Source organism: Anser anser (assembly GCF_964211835.1).
Source record: "Anser anser genome assembly, chromosome: 14".
Taxonomy (NCBI): domain Eukaryota; kingdom Metazoa; phylum Chordata; class Aves; order Anseriformes; family Anatidae; genus Anser; species Anser anser.
The window spans coordinates 17,006,746-17,030,070 of NC_139735.1; the positions used below are offsets into that span (position 1 = coordinate 17,006,746).

The following is a 23,325-nucleotide window of genomic DNA, read 5'->3' on the forward strand; positions in this document are numbered from 1 at the left end:
AAATGTTCAACTTGCACTGCAAACTGGTTTTTATTTAGAAATGGAAACAGAATTTTCATGCAAAAATACTTCATGGATTTAAAAAATGTGTTTAGATCTCAAGCTGAATGTCAGAGACAGTAGCATAACTATAAATTAGTTCTACAGTGATACAATTGCATGTGCTAATCCTACATAATGTTAATAGCCTTATCAATTGCAATGCTATAAACATATTTTATGGCAGTATAAATACTGAAATTAATGCAATCAGGAACCAATAGCAGTAATTCTAAGTTTCCTGTTACTGTGCAAATTTAACTTCAAATTTGTTGTGAACATGGACCTCCATGCAGAAAAATTCTCCTGTGCCAATTTTAATCAAATTTAAATACCGTCTGTGGCAAATAAGCTCTTGAATAGAAATACTTCAGGTGGAATCTGCCTTCATTAAATTATACTATTTTATGCAGAAAATGGTACCAAGGTAGTTCTTACATTAAGGCAGATGGTAATGAACCATAAATCACACATAAACACAAAATTTTGAACAATGCAAGAAAACTATTACCTTTCTCAGTTGAAAATAAAGAAATTGTGCAGAAAACAGCATGGGAATGAATATAATACATTTACATGTATTTAACATAATCAGACAACAGTTGGCCCAGCTCAAAAATCCTTCAGTAAGCCTTTTGTGGCTACCTCTAGTCTTGAATTTGCAGATCTCAGCAGATGAAACAAGTTCAGTTCATATTTCTTGTAGAGTCAATCCCCACTATTCCTGTATTTCCCTACACAAAGGAACAGCCTATAGCCAGCATCAGAGAGAGAGTAATTTTTTTTCCATGAAAATTTTAACTTGGCCATGAAAAGAAAAATTTCCACTGGAAACCTCCTGACTTATCTGGTAAACTGTGGTCCCCACATTGCACAGTGCCTGCATTTCAGCTTGCCATCACAGTATTTCCACTCCAGGTTGATATTATTCAACCTCTGCATTTATTTATTTATTTATGGGGAAAAACATGAGAATACACTCTATTACATACAAGTGACTATAACATGATATTTTGAGGTCTCACATTTGTTATTTTGTTAGCATACCAAATCAGATATACTTAACATTCAAAATAAAAAATAGCTTAAGGTACTACTTATTGCTTAAAGGTTATCAAATTAAAAGTTTCAATTAACTTGAAGCTATGTAGATAGTGATCACACCCAGAATGGGACTGTGCAGACAGGTAAAATCTTGTGTCTGAGCTACTTTCATCCTGGCATCTGGTATTGCAGTGTTCACTCAAGACTAATGCTTTTAGTAAATTTACCAAAACGTACTGGTACACTTAAGACAGTTAAGGTCTCCTCAGCTTACTTTTAAGGAAAGGACATACTGACCTGAGTAAAATTAAAGGGCAGAAATGTCCTTGCAGTTATCAGAGTAAGTTTGGCCTTATGATGAGTCTATTGTTTAATTAAGGCCTTAACCTAATCAGAATGAATACTGATTACCACAATACCAACTGTAGCAGTAGTAAATTGGAGCTGTAAAGCCCAGTTGGGCACTTAGGTATATTCCCAAGCAAACTACATGATTTGCACTGACCTCTAGGCTGCCATGACTAGCTTAGGCAAGACTACTGAAGTGCTGATTATTTTTTCACATCGATTGGCTATTCGTATCAAATTAGATCAGTGGCACACTAGAGGGTAAATTTTTTAGTTCAAGAATTTGGCCCAGTTTACTTTTCCTCTTTCACACATTCTCACCAAATAAGAAGCATTCTCTTGAAGATGGCCTTCAAGTCTTACACATATGGCATTATTTACTGTTTAAACATGCTTCAGCACTGAAAGAACAGAATATAACAAATATGAAAAAAAATCTGTAAAGTAGGATTTCAGAACTTTATAAAGGAGGAACTCAGAAAAATTCAGTATATTGTATCAAATAGATTAGCAGGAATACTTAAGAATAGTAGAATCAGCAATGCATGCATATATTATATAAGAGAAACAAGCAGAAATCCTTGTAGGGACAGTGATATTCTACAGAAATAACATGAATTTTCAAAGCCATCACCAATAGGAAAAGTTTATGATTGGCTATTCAGAGAGTTTTCATTATAGTCTTTTGTCAAGCACTCTTGACATTAAGCTGCCATGGTATACAAAATAAAGTCATTGCATTGATTTGTAAGCAATTAACAGACTATAAATGATATTTAGGTAATAAATAGCTAGTTCTTATGGTCAAAGTCCTATAAAGGTCTATGCTGGGGACCTTGCTGCTCCTGGGAAAGGGATGAAGTGAGATAGTTTTCTGCTGCTACAAAGTTATTCACTGTAGTAAAAATGAGAGGTGAGAAGACTTACAGAATGTGTAGTGATATTTAGTATCACTATGATAAAATAGCAAAGGAAAATCAGTGTTGATAAATGCAAAATAATGCTTATGGGGAAGAACAACTAAAACTTTTCATAATAAAATACTGGGATCTAAACTAGCAATTACTACTCAAGGAACTATTGAAGTTACAATAGATAGTTCAATGAAATATTTCCTTTATGTTCAGTAGGAATCAAAAAAGTACCTAGAAAGATACTTCCCCCCCCCCCCCCCCCCCCCCTCCCCGAAGTGGACAGATGTCAGTATTAAAGAGAAGTAAGACAGTTGGGTATTCCTGCATATAGGAACACCAGCCCATCTCTGATAAAATTTACGAAAATTAAAAATGGAGCCATGAGTTGGAAAGCATTTTGGCATTTTGCTACAGAGCCACATCTAAGAGCACAGAAACACAGAGAAAGAAGGGATTCAGCACTCAGAAGAAGTTTTATCTCACCAGAAAAAGATGATTGGTCCAGAATGGACCACAGACACTCACTCTGTATACCACATGGCATGGCACAGGCACTGTTCTTTAACATGCTTATGACCTTTTGACAGAAATGTAAGACTCTAAAAATTACAGATGTGCTAAAGGAAGAGTGTGATATTAACGACATTATTAGCATTCCTTGTCCCTAGAATAGAACAAAGTTTCCTAAGTAAAAAACATGCAGATAATCAGGTACGTGCTCCCCAGCAACTAAGAAAGACAAATTTCCTCATTTCCTACCCACCCCAAATCCAGTTGACTACAATTTGATGCAGGGAAAATCATCTTCTGGGAAAAAAAGCCTAGTGACCATTTTAATCCTGAGCAAAGGAGGGTATATGAATCAATCACTTATGAGATTTCTTAATATCTCCAAGCATGGTAGTGCATCCCTTCAGTATCTCTTTCTAGCCATGTTAAGTCTCCGAGCACAACCTTTCAAGCACGGATTTAATTAATGTCAATATAAATTCAGTACCAGCAACAATCAACAAATGACAACTAAGAGCCTTACCAGCCCCCTCTTGAGGATACCAGCAAATTGAACATCCAAAGACAAAGGTCACAAGTTTTACTTTTTAATTCATTAATTTCTTACTTCTGTCTTATCATAATGTCTCCTCCATACTCCACCTTGTCTGAAAATGTTTCACTACATCCTGCTTGGCTAGAGCTTAGAAACCTTTTTTCTGTTTTCCGATCTATATTTATTATTGACATATCTGAATATATATGATCTTGTAGCATTATTATCCTACTAATAAAATACATTTTATCTTAGCTCATCACCATCAGGCATGGACTTGATCAAGATCAAACTGGGATATAAGGTCTCCAGGGAGACCTTATAGCAGCCTACTAGTACTTAAAGGGGGGCTATGGAAAACCTGTAGAGCTTCATCAGGGAGTGGAGTGATAGGACCGAGGGGAATGGCCTTAAACTAAAAGAGGGTGGTTTTAGATTAGATATTAGGAAAAAATTCTTTACTATAAGAGTGGTGAGGCACTGAAACAGAGAAGTTGTGGATGCCCCATCCCTGGAACTCTTGAAGCCTTTGAGCAACCTGGTCTAATGGGAGGTGCCCCTGCCCATGGCAGGGGGGTTGGAACTATACGATCTTGAAGTCCCTTCCAACCAAAACCATTAAATGATTCTACAATGATTCTATGAATTTCATTTTAAAATGAACTCAAATTCCTTAAAAAAAAAAAAAAGAGAGAGAACATTGACTTTAAAGAAAGATTAGAAATTCTGTCTTCAGGAAACTATGTACAGGTTGGTACTACTGCACTGCACACACCTCCTTAAGATGATACAAGTTGGCACTGTTGAGTTTAATCAACTTTCAAAGGCATTTGTTGATACCCTGTGTCCAGAGTCTGCAGAATCTCATTCCCAAACAACTAGTTTCACTGAGAATTGTAATCAGAAGAAATTTGTGTAAGGTGACATTTTTTCAGTCTATCAGACATGTAGGTCAATCTGCCTTATGATTAAGATTTTTTCCTAATCATGTTAAAGAGCATTAAATTTTAATTACTTGCAAATTGGATGAGAGTTCAGAGATGCAAAATCTCTATTGACAAGAGAGAGCTGTTTCCAATCTGCTACAGCCTTTTCTGCCCACGTGTCTAGCTTTAACAATATTATATACGATTATTTGTGGCCTTATCATTTGACAGATCTAAACACTGACAGTGAAGCAAAATTCTTTTTTTAGCTGGGGTGAATATAAGGTGACATGGAACAATTACATGCCTGAATCAAACAACTTCCTTTCAACGGGTCTGCAGACTAATACTTTTATTTACACTACATAGGCCCATAATCAACACGTAAACATATAGATTAATATGACACTATCTCACAGAGTTTGGCTATACAAAAAGCTTGGCTATAATTCAAGTTCTTGTAGTACTTAGAGCTGATGCAGATGCATGTGAACTAGCTACACATAAGCTTAGCAAGGCATAACTACAGAATATATAGCTACAAAATGCATAGCTACAGTTATAGATACATGACTACCGAAAACTCAGTGAAGACTTGCGAACTGATTATCGAGGGTTCTGGTTGGCTTTAAAATCTGTCCCAAACCATGGACTACTGAAGATAATCTTGTTATTTCTATCAGAGGTATTTGTTTTAGAGCCTTTTTGTGTAAAAAAGAAATACATTTATTTATATATACCTTTTGTGTGATACACTGAAACTTGATAATATTCTGATGTGTAGTCTTCATAACATTGTGCTGACTCCTGACATTTTTTCTACTTAGGACAATTTTTTTCAGACAGAATATGCAATCTGCAAGCAAAACTGTATTATGCACTTGAATTCTTCCTGGAAAAGGTTCAGTGAATTCTTGTGTACATATGAATACTGATATGACTGTCTTCATGTGTAAATTTGTCTGTGCATAAATAACTTAAGCAAAGTAACTTTGGTAGAAGAAAATCTGATATAGATCAAGACAGCTAGAGATGGAAAGAGCTTAGAAACACAAACCACACTGGGGTAAAAAAAATAAAATTAAAAAAAATCTTGAGGCAATTCACAGTCTAGGATTAGACGTAACAGGTGTACATAATCAATTCAAGAGGAACTTTGATATGACAGAAAGTTAGGCAGCTTTGGATGAAGTTTAGTGATTAGACTGAAGGCCATTATTGTCATGACTTTTCTGACTTCTGACTTCCCATCCCTGCGTGAGCAATTAGATTTCTTTGCAACTTAAAAGCATTAAGGCACGATGTTTGCAATCTATTTTTGTGCTTCTTTCTGAAGTCCACTAGCCACTTACTCTTGCTAAAATTAGAACTAGACATGTATGCTGCTCTTTTCTTCCTGTGGCATGCACAGTTTCAGTCAGCCTTGTATTTCTTCATCACATACAGTGTTAGTTTATATAGTTCAGTTTTTCAGCAAACAAACTAACCAGATAACCAAAACCCAATATAAAACAGTAAAAACTAGTCAAAGAAAGAATATTACAGGCTTTAGAAAATTCTCTTTGAATGTAAGACATATAAAACGAAAGATTTCTTAGATTTCTTCTTATTCCAATTGCATGTTCTTCATGATTAGAATATATATATTCTGCCAATTCATTGCTTTTTTTTGAAAATAAATATTCTTCAGCTTCTGTAGGATTAGAAACATAATTGTAACAGATATGCCAGGTTATTAATGTCACTTTCACAGTTAAGGTTAAGTCATCTTAGTTAGGAAGTTAATGTACTCCTTCACCTTGAAGACTATGATTCACTTCTAGCACTATTCTCAAATTAAAAGTTCATATAAGTTAGCATCAGCTCAGTTCTTTCTCCATGCAGTTCACATTGTCCTAAAGTGCTCCCTTGGGTCGTTTAGCTTGGGAAGAATAATTGACATTATTCTTACTTTTATTTCTCAATAAATCAGCATAGCTGGAAATAGGTTAAAAGAATAAAGAAATTATGATGAAAGCAGGCAATTAAAGATTTCAGGATTACATTACCAAATAAAGACCTGAGAAGAAAGTATTAAGCTGGTACTGAAAACATGGAGTGCCATAATAAACATTTATGAACATTTTATATCTGCATTCAGCTAATGGCAGCTATTTATAACAGGTGCTTACTTGCTACGAACAACAGCAAATCCCATTTGGAAAATCTAACACTGTTTATAATTCACTGGGAAGTTTTAGTCTATGATTAATTTGACTATTTCCAAGGGCACTCAGGAAGACAGAAAAAGTCGAAAAGGACTCTGTTAAGAGTGCTTCCAGGAGGACTATTTACAATAGGTGTCCTGTTCCACCTAAATATTTAGAAGAAAAAAAAAAAAAGTTAAAAAACGTATTTCTCATTACTGTCATTAGTCCAGCCCTCAGGTCTTCAGGTGCTGGGTTAAAAATGATGAGCTGTTTCTGGTGCCAGGAAAGAGTCCCAGAAAACAGCCATTCCACATTTCAAAAAGATGTAAACACTGTGTCTGTCTGCTGCAAAAGTTGCACACATGGACCACTGAACATAATCACTAATCATGAGTAATCCCTGATAATGGAAAGACTAGAAATAGCAGAGGGACTATATTAGCTGAAGGTTTATGCTGAAGAACTTTAATCACACCAGAAGACTTCATACAGGTAATGATAGGCTTTTGAACCTACTCTAACTTTATCATAATCAGGGGCTGAAATAGGTTACGTTTTACTCATCACATAATTACATTTTGTACAAGACACAACTGAGAGAGAAATAAGCCACTTGTTAACTGTGCCATCCTGTATAGCAGGGAGCACGAACCTCACCTTTCTGCTGCTTGGAAATGCTGTGCTGAGGAAGCTGATGCTGCTGGTACATTGCAGAAATGTGCATGTTGGGGCACTGCAGAAATCAAAGTACCCCTTGAGATCAGTTATAACTTCTGGGATTAAGGCACAGTGTTACACATTTTGTTGAGCTGTGGCACTCTGTGAAGATTTTAATGAGGACACAGCCAAAGTTTCCTGGAGTGTGAATCAGTTTTTCACCTCTTCTATAAAAGGTAATTTCTATTAGGTAGTACAGAGGTAATTGGTGAACAGTGTAAAGACACTGGCATTATGACTGCTGGCTACCTGCACTGTAACAACTATAAGAGGTGGACAAAGCTGATTCTAGTTGGAAGAATCCAAATCCTGTCAGAGGTACCATAATTACGTACCAGAGACACTAAGAGGGTAAGTTAGCTCAGCAGGTTACTGTCATGACTTCTGGCAACTAAGAGTGCTTGTTACTGAAGAGTATATCATTTCAAATGTTTACAGTCAGTGATAGAATTGCTGTTTGCATTTCAGCACATCAATGAAACTAAATCTTATTTATACAATTTAATAATTAGATGCATTTAATTATTAATGTAAATATAATACCAGGAAAATCTAAATAATTAATGATATACTTATAAATAATTTCTGTTAGTGAAATAGATTGAGAAAGTGATTTGTTCTTAACAGTAGACTTATAAATATTTAAAAGGAAGTACCAACAATGCAGTTTACAGACAATAAAAACCCTAATGCTCCTAAGTCATTTATACAGTGCAGAATAGAACTATTAAATTTGAAGATAAAAACAACTGATGAGTTTCCTGTCCGTAAGCTTTGATTTACAGCCAGGAAGTTGGAAATTATTTTAAAGCTGACTTTCCACATTGTAGAATATTTTATAAATAAGACTTAATTGATTTCAAAAAAATCATTTCCTTGAATCTGAGTATTTGAGCACACAGATGAGATAGGCAATGCTTGAAGTCACAGCAACTGCTTTTGAATTTTTGCTTTGTAGCAGATATATAACTGAACCTGAAGCTGGACCTTCATCTTTAGATAAGCTATGATTAATGTAATGTAAATTGTGGAGAAACATAAACTTATGGCATATTATAATCCCTGACCACCTGGAGTAAATGTCACCAGCATAAATTATTACAGCCTTGGGACTATTCTGGTTTACTCTTAGTTGTAATGGCTACAAAGCCCATTCTGAAAGCCACCAACATTTATATCCAGTGAAGCATGTGGTTTTCTGACTTCATATTGACATAAGTGGAAAAATAAATTAAAACCTATGTAGGATTGAGGAGCACAAGGAGCTGTATGAGCCTGTTGGATCTGGATCACAGAATCATAGAATGCTTTTGGTTAGAAAGGACCTCAAAGACCTCAGTTCCAAACCCCCTTCCACTAGACAAGGTTGCCCAAAGCCCCATCCAGCCTGGCCTTGAACACTTCCAGGGGTGGGGCATCCAACTGGGATCTACCAATGTGTTCTAGCAACTAAAAAACCAATGTAAAGAAGTCCAGCTACAACCAACCAGTGGAATTCTTTCTATCTGTTCAAGATACAATAAGTGAAATACACTGATTAAGAGAATAAATTGTATACTTTAATAGGGAAAAACAAAACAAAACAAAACAAAAAAAAAACACCTTTCTCGATGATTTTCTAACAGCCTGTACCATTCTATTTATTGTAACTCCTACCTTTGGCAGGTTACTTGAAAACACTGTAGGAGACTATTATTTTCTATTCAATTCAGTACTGTTAGAATGATTTTACGTGATGCAGTTAAAATTCTGTGAAATTCTATTGCTTTAATCTCTTTTATTCCTATAGGCTAGTTCCATAATAGATGGGATCATTTTAAAATCATCAGATAGTAAAACAAAATGTCATACTAATTACCTTGAATTACTGATAATCATGAAAAACATGGACGGTTAACTAATCAATTAGAAAAATCGCTTTACCAACACAAGTACTGTGAACCAAAACTGCAATGAAAAGACTATCAATGTACATGAAACATGCAAAACCAAAACAAAACAAAACAAAAAACACACAAACAGGATCTGTAAGCAATATTATCCATTGCTCCACTTTTCTCTGTCCTGATAACATACAATAATCTGTTCCAGTGTACAAAAGCACATGGAAAAAACTTGATTAATTTCTATTTTCCTATTTTTCTCTCCCTTCTTAACTATTTTCAGTGCTACTTTGTTAGTAAGCAGTGGAATATACAGACATATGCCTTATAACTCTGTTACATTTTCCTCATACAAGAGAAGTACTTTCTGTGTAGTTTAGAAGCAGTACTTTATGAGCCACCATGCTGCTGAGGAAGCACTCTATAATAAATAGGTCCTTCTATCCAGAGATGTGCATCAGTGCAATAGAAGTACTTGATTTTGTTTCTATTTTCTTACAAAGCCCATCTCCTTTGCTGTGAGTGTCATCATCTGTAGGACTACATCATCTGCAGACCTTCCTCCCACCCTACCTTGACTCCCATTCCATCTTCTTCTTAATTCAACAACTCTGTCAAAGGCTTGAGGAGAACTGTCAAGAGTTATGTTGCATAAATCCAGAGATAAAACTGAGATCTTTGCTTTTCTAAGAAACACACAAATCCCTTGGTATTTCAGTGACAGGAAAGCAAATGCTTCAGTATATATGGGAAATGTGGACAACAGTGGTAGGTAATACAAACCCTGCAGTGTTAATTAGCACTACCCTCTGATCCTTACCAAAATGAGGCTTCCTCACCATTATATAAGTAGTGCACTATAAATAAATTTCTTGTAAAATATCTTTTGGAATGAGAAACCAACCAGCAGCACTAACCAGTGACCATTTGACTGTGCTGGCCAGAATACAATGCTTCATTGAATTCAAACACCTGAATGCAGGAAAACAGTTGCTTTTAATTTACAAAGCAGATTTTTACAGCCATAGGTGTGGCTTTACAACATAACAGCATGGTGTGTACAGATACAAGCACTAGTTATATTCTATATGTTATATATATATATGTTATATATGTTATATTTTGTGAGGTTTTCATATTGTTGAAAGGAATTACAGGATTACTGTGGGATTACATTTTGAGGCACACCAAACGAAGAGTTACTTTTTATGAATTGTACAAACTGTTGATCAGCTCCAATGACCATTTTTATAGAATCACAGAATCATTTAGGCTGGAAAAGGCCTTTAAGACCATCAAGTTCAACCACCCACCTCACGCTACAAGTCCACCACTAAACCATGTTCACCACTAAACCATGTCCCAAGCACCACATCTTCATGTCTTTTAAACACCTCCAGGGACGGGGACACCATCACCTCCCTGGGTGGCCTGTTCCAATGCCTAGCCACACTTTCCATGAAGAAATTCTTCCAGATATCCAATCTAAACCTTCCCTGGCACAACTTGAGGCCATTGCCTCACATCCTATCACTTGTCACTTGAGACAAGAGGCCCATGTACCTCGCTGCAGCCTCCTGTCAAGCAGTTGTAGGGATCGATGAAGTCTCCCCTCAGCCTCCTCTTCTCCAGACTGAGCAGCCCCGGCTCCCTCAGCTGCTCCTCACAGGCCTTGTTTTCTAGTCCCTGCACCAGCCTCATTGCTCTTCTCTGAATCCTCTTGTCATGAGGGGCCCAAAGCCCCACACAGTACTCGAGGCATGGGCTTACCAGAGCGAGCACAGGGGGACAAGCACTTCTCTAGGCCTGCAGGCCACATTACTCCTGATACAAGCAAGGATGCTGTTGTCATTCTTGGTCACCTAGGCACACTGCTGGCTCAGCCGGCTGTCAGCCAACACCCCCAGGTCCTTTTCTGCCAGGCAACTTTCTAGTCACTCTTTCCCAAGCCTATCTCACTGCGTGGGGTTGTTATAACCCAAGTGCAGCACCCAGCATTTAGCCATGTTGACTATCATGCGATTGGACACAGCACATCAATCCCAGCTGTCTAGCTCCCTCTACAGAGCCTTCCTACCCTCAACAGATAAACTTTCCTGCCCAGCTTGGTGCCATCTGCCAATTTACTGAAGATGTACTCAATCTGCTCAGGAGACAGAACTCAGGGCTTTTTGTAAAACATCTTCTACTGATAACATTATGTAAAAATAAAAACCTTTGAAGTTAAAAGACAGTTAATAAATACATTCCATGTTATGTGTGCTTCTTTTACATAAATATTTTGGAATGTATTTTAGCAAAGTCATCTAATTGCTGGGAAAAACACCAAAACTATCTTAATAGCGTTGAGCCAAACAGCATAAGCAATATGATCCTTCTTACTAAGTTCATCTTGATTTTCAGCTATTTCAGTTTTTGAGTTACTTCATACTTTTTTTTTCCCCAAGTTAAGAAGATATTTTCTGTGTTTATCTTTACTTTGTCTAAAATGCAAATATACTGAACACCATGAACAACAATGGGGTGACCTCTAACTCTTGTTCCCATGATACAAATGATACTTGGACCTAAATATTGCTCTTGATCCACAAGCACAGCTCTAGATGATATGGATCAAGTTTTCTCACATTACAAAGCAGTGCAAAATATTTATATTTATTTTGACTTTCAGAAGCAAGTAGGTACCACTGTAATATTTGAAATTAAGTATAATTACTAATATCTGCAAAGTTGTGCATATGTGTTCAGGCTCTTGTGAGACTGCTATAACTAAGACATCAGGGACTATTGGTCTGTGATGATCAAAGGCATATAATACAAAGGCCATCTGGTGAGCAAGAGTTGTAAACCTTCACTTCCACTTATTTAAAGAACAAGGATTAAAGAATTAGAACAAACTTAATCTATTAATATCTGGATATCTGGCAATCACTTAAAAAAAAAAAGTGACAAGGACTCTATTAATATAAAATAACTGGAAAAATAAAGTCAGAAGAACATGTAAGTATAAATTAAAGCATGACAAAAGGGTTTATGAAACAGGTCCTAGTCTTTAAAGTACCTTGCATATACAAAGTACTGTATTTTCCCTGTTGCCCACAGTTCTGAGTTGGAATTTGATTAATCTCAACTTCTTTTTTCTCTCCTCAGTTTGCAGTTGAAAAATAGGGAAGGAGACAAAAATGTGAATGCAAAACACAAAAAGAACACATCATTTGTTTGCTAAAACTCTGATTGTTTTCAAATTTTGGTGATTTAAGAATACAACTCATATTATCCTGGAGCTTCTTTGACAAGATGCCTGACTACTAAAAAACAGATACTTACTGAAAGCTATAATGAAATAGCTATTTATGATATATTTATGAATTTGTAATCTCAATGTGCCTAAAACAGATTTCAGTCATTACTGAGAGCAAAAGAGGACTCTTCAAAATTAAAACAAAAACAGAAACAAACAGCAACAACAACAACAAAAACAACAAACAACAACAACAAAACTGTGGTCACAGCTCCCCTATAAATGTTTTTGTTTGTTTGTTTGTTTGCTTTTTACAAAAATTACAATTACGTGCAGTAGCTATGTGTTTTTAATTCTAGTCAAATTTCATCTAAGTTGAAAATGTTATTTAACTCAAAAAGGTATGAATTTAGACTCTGGATAATATATCTCCGTAGAAGTTTGTTCTGCACTAAAAGCTGAATACAACTATTTTTTAATTCAATAGTACGTTTAATGTTCAGCGTATAAAGGGAATAAAAAATAGCACATATCAGTTTTAGAATGACATAAATGTCATTATGACCTTCATGGATTTTCATATAGCCTAAGTAATCCTTGTAAACCAAACCAAATCAAATACACATCTTCAATCATTTCTCTGCTATTTTGTCCTCTGCTGCAGTTTTATAAATCTCTTTCTTTCTAATACATCTGTTAAAAAAAAAAAAAGACAATTAAGAAAACAAACAAACAAGAAAACAAAACAAAACAAACCAAAAAAAATATCTACAGTTGATGCTGTTAAATCTGTAAAGCTAAAAACCAGAAAACTTGTCCAGGGGACCTGGTTAGGTAATGATATTCTGGACTTCTATTGTTTTAACTATATTGCATCCTTGTCTTTTGTACTGCTTTAGTTAAGGTTGTGTTGGCATGAAACCCTGTTCCTGAGGGTTTTATAACTCACTATTAAAAACTCCCTAATGACTACATCTTGGCATACTAAATTTCTTCCTAGAAGTGGAAAGTTATCTACACATCTATAGATACCATAAATAGAGCTTTGGAAATATATAGCTAGAGTTTTCACAGGCGGGTTAAATTACACCATTTCAAAAATGGAAGTAAGACAAGTGAAGTTTTGTACCTTCATATATTTTCTCTTTTGTGGACAGAATGCCAAAGTAGCTTCCTCTCAATTAAAGTTTTGCATATGACAATTGCTTTTGTTTATCCAAGGGGGAAAAAAAGTATATAGGTAAGTTGATTTATAATGCAATTTTCTACACACATGGTCTGTGTTTTGTTATGAAAATGTCGAACACATTATATATACCTTTAGTGCACCATACTAATAAAATAAAGTTTTGATTACATTAATCATACCAAAAGGTATGTGTCTGAGGAAATTAGGTTTTTCAAGGTCTTAAGAAATGCTCTGTGTACAATCCTGGGTCTGAGCCGAAAAATAATAATAAGAGAAGATTTCTGGAACATCCGACAGTCAAACTGTTGGAGAGAAAAAGAATAAAAGCCACATATACTAGCTACAGTCTGAGCAACAATATAGCAGGAAGTGCAGTGAGACTAGACTCTAGATTCTGTCACTATGATCAGTCACAATCTATACTGAACGTGCCTATGGAGTTTATTGTGTATTGCAGATGCTTTCCCCATGTATTTTCAGCTACAGGTACTCCTGCTGTCTAGTTTAAAAATTAGGTCAGAAGGATGATTTAAAAAATAACCAGCTTCCACTCAACTGGATGCTGCAAGCTTATCTTTATGCTGTTGTTTAGAGCTACAAATGAATGTTAAAAAATATACTCGTAATATACTAGCATACAGTAATAAATTATTTAATGAATATCTGCAGCCCAAGTTAAGTTTAAAAAATTTTACTCCAACTTTGCTTTGTTATTTGCTTCTCAGCTCATGAAAGGGCACATAAGAGCCTCTTGGTTACGAATTTATTGTTTCCAATAAAACTTCACAGTCATTTTGAATGTTTTTTTTTGGCTCTCTCATGTTATGCACTATAATCCTAGAATAATCTCATTTTACAAATGAAATTAACATTGTTTAGTAACAAAACTGAACTGTTAGAAAAGAGATGAGATGAGCTTTCACTCTTACCTGGAATAAAACACTTTCACTCTATACTAAGCTAAGGAATCTCTTCACCATGTTCCACTATATAGATGAAATGTGTTGATAAAATATTTGATCTTTTTCTTCACAATGCCAACATGATGATGCAACAAAACTGATTTAAAATAGTGTGACTGTTTGATTTGACTACAAGCTGGCAAACTTGCTTTCCTGGACCTTTTAAGTGACTCAGTTTGACCTAAATTAATTTCAAAGCTATACTTAGTCATAGCACTCAAATTTTATGTTCAGCACTCTATGTACAGACTAATGAAGGATTAAAATAAAACTCTGCTCTCTGATTCATGGTTCGTTTTCTCCAGCTGTTACCTTACTCCATTTTATTGATCAGGCCACAAGTTTAGTGTTAGCTACAGAGAATCAGGTTTTGTATATAAGAACACCACAAAAACAATGTTAATATACTGACTTGTGCATTTCTTTGTCTTGTCAAGTCAGACAAGATATCGTATGAAATGTTATTTTATCAGGGAAAAATCTGTAAGAAAAAAAAAAATTATAAGAATTATAATTACTATTCACTACAGATGCAACTGTAAGGAGATAGCTTCCAATTATAGCAGCAGTAGTAAAATAGAAGGAGAAAAACAATTAGTTCTTCTCCTTGCTGCCTCAAGACTGTTATTATTTAATATCCTGGGGGGGCAAGACAGCATGACTAGCCGTAAAATCTGAAACAACTATAAAAAAGGCCAAATATACTAATTTTTCAGGAGTTTGAGAGAAGTTTTTTCCTGGTGTTTGACTGCAGATCAGTCAGCATCACTCCAAATAACATTTGAAATATGCATCCCCATTTCAGTTTTCAAAATCATGTTCCAGTTGCTATTGAGCTCATGTAGGTCTTGATATTTTAAGTACAAAACTCTCCTAGTTTACAGACCAAAAGCAAGAAAAGTTATGTTGCAAGAAAAAGGTATGTTGTCTTCAACAGAGAAATAAGGAAGGTTCAATACTACTATTTTGCAGAAATGCATGAGGCTGTCCTTAGGTCTTCTTACAGCTTCAGTAATAAAAAGGAAGATACGCTTGACATTTTTAGAGGTAACTGAGGATATTTTAGCATTAGGTAAAAAATTTTTAGAAGTAACATATTCCAAAGAAAGATATCACATATAGACTGCAATTTTTGACAAATGTTAAATTTACACTTTAAATGCCAACTTTTGAGTGGCATATTCTAGGCAACATCCAGCCTTTGGGGATCAATGAAATGGCCAAGCAATAGACAGCTCTCCTTCCTCAGTTCCAGGATGCATAACAGAGATGCTATCTGTGACATGGTGAGCATTGAATTTTTAGCACATTTCAATATCCCCAGTTGTGGTGAACAGCATCCCTGTTCCGGAAATGGATGCCATCATCTTTTCCTAAAAAATGTCCATACCTACCTCATGGTGCATATGTTAGTGAAAGGAACAGATGGTAGGCTCTGGAGGATTACTACTCCCAGAACAAAACCATGTTGACGCATGGACTTAACTGACTGAAATGTTTTTAGTGCCATCTGCCAATGGAGAAGAAAAACTGTCTGGTTTACCTTCACTCACCTTTTACAGTCCCTTTTACTATCTCTTTTCAAACTGCAGAGAGAGTGCCCTTGCTCCCTGTCTTTTTTTCTATAGCACAGCAACACAAATAAAGCTTTCACACCACAGCCCCACCGTATAAAATCCTAATTCTGCATTTGGAAGTTTTTCAGAGAGTGTTTTCAAAACATTCTTCAATTGTTCAACGCCAATACACGCATGCATATGTAAAATACGAATGGAGTGTTATGGTGTTCATATTTAATATGTAGGCTCAGCAGGAAGACTCAGGATACAGTTAATATGAGAGATGCTATACTAACTAATACATTGTTCTGCTCACTGCTGACATATGCTTAAGTATCACAAAAGGATAGTTATACACTGATCAGTGAAGGTGCCTGGCAAAGTCATTATAGTTAGTATTTCCACGGCTGTATTTGCTTACTGCGTGGACATTCCAAGAACTTGGATCTGTCAAGACAATACTTAGAGAAGAGTTACAGTTTTATGTAAAGGAAAAACAAAAAAGAAAGAATCTGGATGTGTCTGAATAGGAAAAAGACCCACTCAAAGACGTTTTCACGACACATGGTGAATTTGCCGAGAAATTTGAGTACAGTAAGTATGGTTGCCTCCATAAACATAACTGTTCATTTAAACAGAAGAAACTGTTCCAGTAAAATAGACATCAGAATGTACATATATATATATATTATTTTTTTTTCACAGCAGTCTGCCACTATTTACCCTTTGAAGCTGTCTATATTAGATAAGATTCCAGTAATATGTTAAGGACCATATATGCTAAAGCTGGTGAAGGAAAAGCGTATGCTGCCTGGGCAGAAAGGCACAACATAAGCAGAAGGAGTAAGAAATGTCAACAGCTGTCTGCAACATACCTGAAGGATCACCACCAGAATTGCTATTTATTTTGTGGAGAACTCTGGAAATGTAACTGAGGGTTCTGTAGCACAACCCAAACAAAGGGTAGGTGATAGGTAATATTAATTTTCCATTGTGTACCTTTGAAAATGATCTAAGTCAAGGGAATTATACTATTTTCATGAAGCTGTTATGTATGCTTCCATGCACTGGGGACACTGGCATGTATCATGCTCCTTTGAACTCAGATGTCACCAATTCACCTAGCAAAGCACTGTGGTTTTGCACTAATCCCAATACAGAATTATCCTAGCACAATCAGGCCATAAATTCAACAAACTACATGATGTACGTACAACAGCTGTGCCTGTCTAGACATGACATTACCTGACTGAAAGTGAGCTCTGGGATCAAATTCCACAAATGGTTGAATCCTTACATCTCACCATGTGTTAAGTGTGTCCAGATGGCAGGTTATACGCTAGTATTAACAATCTACTTTCCCTTCCCTGAAGTATCTTTATAGCAAATTGCTGATGCTATTGTAAAGTTAGAGGAGATTCAATACGAAAAATATTTTTAAAAAATCCTTGTGAGAAAAGTGATATTGAGGCCATTCATGTGCTTTGCATAGATACATACACTGTGTTTTGTAGTGCTGCCAAGACAGACATTGTATATACAGGAAAAACAAACCACAAAGTAAAACATATGATATATAATAGGAGCATGCTGGTTTGACTGGTTTGTGTTGGTGCGTACACTTGCTCACAATTATTCACTCACCAGCCTACAGAAACTGAACCCAGTCTTTTTAGCTAGCATGTGAGATGCTCTTCTCAGAAACGAGGTGTACATTGGAAATGTTTTGTCACAAGATACAAAGCTGGTCCATTTTTCAGCATAAATATCTGTTTAACATGAAGGCAGATACAAATTATTGCCCTCATTGCATTTACACTGGGTAGCTCAGGTACTGAAGGTCAATCTTTAAGGAACACTGTGATGGCTATAGACCCATCAGCACAAATATATTTAGAACAGGTGTTTCTGTAACTGTGAAAGACTGCGAAAATCTGTAGAGTTCAGTGGCCTTTAAACTCACACTTTTGCATAATGTGGTGTAGTGGACTAATGTTAACATGCTGGGCTGCAATATCAAAGATTACAGGGTCAAAATCTCCTTGGGGTTCTTTTCTTACTCTGTCTCTTTATCCACATGGATTTGCCCATTTCTGCTTTTGGAAAAGAACTGCATTTAGAAGGAGGTCAAGAGAGCTTTTTTTTTTTTTTTTTTCAAGAGCTAATCTAGATGCTTAGTGCTAGTGCTACTAAAACAAATCAAGAGAATAAATGAGAAAATATTTGGCAGATGAATAGTTGGAGACCAATTCACTTTTGCTAGCTTGTATAATTTTTGTCAAATAGTTTCAAATGGTGAGCATAATCAATACCCAGTCATTTGATTATTCCGGAAAAAAAAAAACTCCCTGTTTTTATATTTGGCTTCATAATCTCTCCTAGAGATTCCAAAAAGGTACAAAAACAAACATAAAAAGGCAGAGGGCAGTTCTTTGCCCTCCGGGCATGACAGCAGAGGCAGAGATGGTTATGGAAGAACCACCAATTCCTGAGCTTCATAGTGTTTGTTTTCTTATGTCTCTTTGGGAAAAATGCACAAAGGAATATATATATATATATATATATATATTATTATTTTTTTGGTGGCACTGGAAAGTAAAACAGAAAAGCCAAAGATGCTCTGTGAGTTGGTCATAAAGAAATGTCCTGGAGCCAAGAGAAAGGGCCCTCCTGCTAGGAGGTGGAGAAATGGAAAAGATAGCAAGTTTTTTCAAGAAAATATGGAAAATAACTTCTAAGAGAAAAGCTGCAAAGAAGCACATACAGAAGTTACCTTCTAAGAAAGCATCCTGCCTGTTAAACCAATTCAATCAGAGAAGAAAATAGGCATGACCTGATTTGAAGAAATACAGCAGCTGAGACCCAGAAGATCCTGCAAGGAAGGACCCTAAAATGCAGTCAATAATCATTGGAAGAATGTCTGTGCTGGACAAAAGACAGCAAACTATGAATTAAAAGGATTTAATGGAAAGTCTAAGGGTGATTTAGTTCCACTCCCTTTAAGTCTTCACATCTCTTCTTGGCTGGCTGTTACACTAATGACTGGCATTCTCAGGCCTGTGTGTTGAGCTCTTTGATCAGACAAGCTAGATACGGTTAAGAGTCCAGCCAAGTAATCATATCAAGCAACTTCAAGGACATTCCTCTAACAGCATTAGTAGAGTGGCATGGATAACGTGAATTGAGATTACAGGTATGATCCCATTATATGACCTAAGCAAAAAGGAGGAATGTTAGCGACCTGCTCCAGCATCGTACAGCACAAACACAGTCACACAGCTAAGCTGACTTGTGCCATCCCTCCACACAGAACTAGATCTGCTCCATTACTGCTTTGCTACTATTACTCCATCATCTGCTGTTCCTGCTAGAGTGACTACTTGTACAAGAATCATATTCAACAACTTTTTCAACTTTATATCTTTCCGTATTGCTCCTAATAAGAGACAAGTTACCTACCTCGCTCTCTGTTCTTGTGGGTTCACCATTTCCAGGTGTTGCCCTTCCTCTCAGGATAACTCTCTGACAGCACTTCTACGTAGTTAACACACTTCTTGCCTCAATGTCTTGTAACAGAGAAGAGCACTGCAGCCTTAATCAATAGCTGTCATCAGGGAGCCTTTTGTAGAATTCTGTTTGGAAAAGGTGTCTGGAACTTAACCTCAGATCTCAACAAGTAAGCACTGCTCTCAAGTTTTATTGATTGAAAAAATAATATAAAGCTACATGAAAATGCAGGTTGTAGGACAAAGGAAGAGTTTGTTGTTTCTTTTAAATCAGGTACTCGACAGGTTAAGTTTCCTAATCGGAACTCAGGCAGTGACACCTGTATTTCTGTAAAATCCTCAGAAAGTGACATATTGCAAAAGGTGGGGTTTTTGATCTATTCAAACAGTGGTTGACACTAGGAGTTGCTATCTATTTATCAGTTCTGATTTATTTGCTTAACACAATTTATGAAAACAATGTGCTGTTTCCTTCTGAGATGAGAAAAAAGGGCTCAGGATTGTCGTGGGTTAATGAATAAAGCTAGTATATCTAAGTATCACTACTGTGGTCATGCTAAAACATTTCACTGAATTATTCTCATTGAATTTGTCATTTATGAAATGGTGAATGCAGCTCTGATTCAGTGAGGTGCAGACGCCTTTTTCCCCTGAACAAATCTGAAAGAGAACTATGTTTATTGGGCAGCTTTTAAATAGAAATTAGGAGTTTTGCTGAGGGATGTCAGGATTTCGCAATGTAACAAATGAGGGACCAATATAAAAACATAATATTTATATTCACTTATGAACTACCCCAGGAAATAAATATTTTAAAGGTTGACTATATATATATACTCTTTGAATGTGAGAATATCTATACAATGAACATAATAAGTACTGTTAAAATGCTGTGTTCCCTGCCTCACATACATACACAGTGGCTATCCCGTTTTTATACCATAACAACAAGAATAAAAAAAAAAAAAAAAAAAAGCCCTTTGCAAATCTCATGTCCTCCATTTCAGATCTTCTATGGCCTTAACAAGCATTAACCTACTACATCTCACAATATGTCTTTACATTCACTATTATTATAGCCATATCATCATCGTTATAGCCATGCTATTATCATCATCATAATATTAAAGCAATATTATCAAAATATTATTACACTTATGCAGATAAATCTCTGAAGAAGTAAATCACATGGTAAGAGCTGGAACTCAAACATTTCCACTCTTACTCAATTGACGAAGAATATACAAATCTCTCTTTTGCAAATCCATTAAAGAAAATAGTAGAGAAATATATTCTTATTTCCCCTCACACAGCTGCCACTTCCCAATCTAGATTTACACTGACAATCTCCAGGGTAGGATCAGAAGTTATGGAACAGCTTCTGTAAAAGTAAAAACTATGTGAGCTAGGACTGCTCTGTCTGTCTAAGGAAGGATATAATAAAGGTCCATAAAATCAGGCCTGTCACTGGGACGATGGCTAGGGATAAACTACACACACTGTTTCTCCTAGTACCAGCTCTAGGAGGGATCAAATGGAAGTTGTCTGTGCCAAGTATAAGACAAACAGTGGTGTCCTTCGTGAAGCATAGAGTTAAAACTAAGGAGCTTCTTCATCAAAGATATTGTGAAGCCTAAAAGTTTGCATTGGTTCAAGGGAAGATTGCACTGTTATATGACATAGAAAGCTGTTACGGATCATTATGTAGGTAAAAACTGATTTGAATTGAACTCAGAATTACTGAGCTGTGAATGGGAAGGTAAGAGAAGGAAATTCATATCCTTTCCTTGTTTGTACACTCTGACTTGGCATTTGCTTTGGCATTGCTGAAATACTGAAGATGGACTAGATGAGCCTTTTGAACTGTTACTTAATCTTCCACTGGTGTCAACAGGGCCAGGGGTCTGTCTCCCTGATGCTTCTACAGAGCTAAACGAGGTGCGGCTGCTGATCCTTGCTTTGCTACCCAGAACAACATGTGGGGTTGAAGGAGCTGCTGAAACACTGTTCTGCTTTTTTCACACTGCTACTTACCTATCATATAAATTTGCCTAAGTACTGGAGAAATGAAAGGCAACAAATATGACACTCATTTCTAAAAGAGCTCTGGAAAGTACTTGGTTAATTACAGACTGTTAAGGTTGACTTACATTTCAGATAAATTGGTAAGAACTAGCAGAAAAAAATGAGTATGTTCATTGAAAAATATAAAAATCATGAGTGTTAGAAGTTGTGCCACATATTTATTAAAAATCTCTGAAAGGTTTAAGCAAGTGATAAAATGGACAATGAAATTCAGCATTGATTAATACAAAAATGTAAAAGCACCTCAGATAAAGAAAGACAAAACAGACAACTCAGTTTGGAGAGGAGATGACTGAGGAACATGGGTGTGGGGTAGGTATCAAAGCACATAACCAAAAAAAGTGAGCAGAGAAGATCTGTTATTGTTACTTATGACACAGGAAAAAGGGGTCATTTCGGGAAGGGCTGAGGCTGGAGGAGGCTAAACCAAGGAAGCTCCATATCACTGTGTAATTGAACTATGGACTCATTGTCACAGGAGTTTGTGAAGTCATCTAGCTCAAAAGCAGGGAAGGTAAACAATTAAAGAGCATTACCATTATGGGCAGCTTAAAAATGACAGAAATTACCTAAACTAATGGCTCTTAGAAACAGAAAATACACCTGAAAAATCACTTCTTGTCCACCCTATTTCCAACAGCCTTTCCCTAGTCATCTGCTACTATCCTCTGCTAAACAGTTAAAATACTGCTAAAATTTAAAATATTTTTTTTTTTGCAAATTTTTCTCTTTCATTTATTTTTTCAAAGAAGCTACAACCATCCAATCCTTTCCCCCCATTTCCTATTTATGCCGAGTTCACTCTATGTTTTTTTCATTCTTTCTCACAGAATTTGCACATTTGTCAAAAGTAAGCAAGATACGCTAGGTCAGACATCGATGAAAAAGGTGAGTTCCTCCCATTCCTCTGTTTGGAAGCATATTGATCATGCCATGGGATCCTGCTCTTTAGCAAATATAGTGGAGAAAGTTCAGGCTGTGGGACTCCTGGGGAGGCCGTAGCCGCTCTCCATCTTCTGACAACTCCAGTTCTCTGCCCCATCTCAACAGACACCACTTATGTTCCCAGTTCAGTCCCGCAGCTGATACAAGTGTGCAGAAACACACTTATATCAAAAGAAAAAGTCAGATAACATTTCCAGAGGGTCTCTATTTCTCACAGACTAGCAGAGAATCGCACAGAGAGTGCTGTGTCCTCCATATTTCAGCAGAGGACAGAGAGTTTATCAATGAAAGAAGTAGGAAAAACTTGAACTGTAAGAACAGAACTAAATATGCTCTGCAAGCCTCTGCCCCAGTACGGAACTGTGGCTGTCCAAATGCATTTTTCATGCCCAGTTACAGGAAATCAAATCATGTTGTAAAGCATAAAACATGCTGCACTAGCTCAGGACACACAAGTGAGTTACAAGACATTTTAAGGGAGCACTTTACTTTTCTAGACTTAATTTTCCATTTGCTTCAAATCAATCACCTGAACATGTATAGCAAAAATGAGCAATTGCACGTGGCTTTTCATGGCAATTGATACAATCTGAACCAACCTTGTTAAGAAAACCTAAGTTTCATTCCTTTTAAATTAAAGACCGTTTAACAATACAAAAGTCACTGACCTTAAACTTTTAAATTCCATTACATTGCCACAATGACGAAATAAAATATTCTAACATAAGATAAC

General features: G+C 36.2%; 1 protein-coding gene across 29 annotated transcripts in view; it reads right to left on the minus strand.

Annotated features, from left to right (window-relative positions):
* TENM2 (teneurin transmembrane protein 2) overlaps nt 1–23,325 on the minus strand; it is a 1,465,234-nt gene that overhangs the window by 1,140,996 nt on the left and 300,913 nt on the right. The window contains exon 3 of one of the 29 annotated variants that reach the window (XM_083799306.1): nt 19,516–19,688. The exons of the other annotated variants lie outside the window; for them this stretch is intronic. The gene's annotated coding sequence lies outside the window, so the exon portion shown is untranslated. The remainder of the gene's footprint in view (nt 1–19,515; nt 19,689–23,325) is intronic. 29 annotated transcript variants of the gene reach the window in all.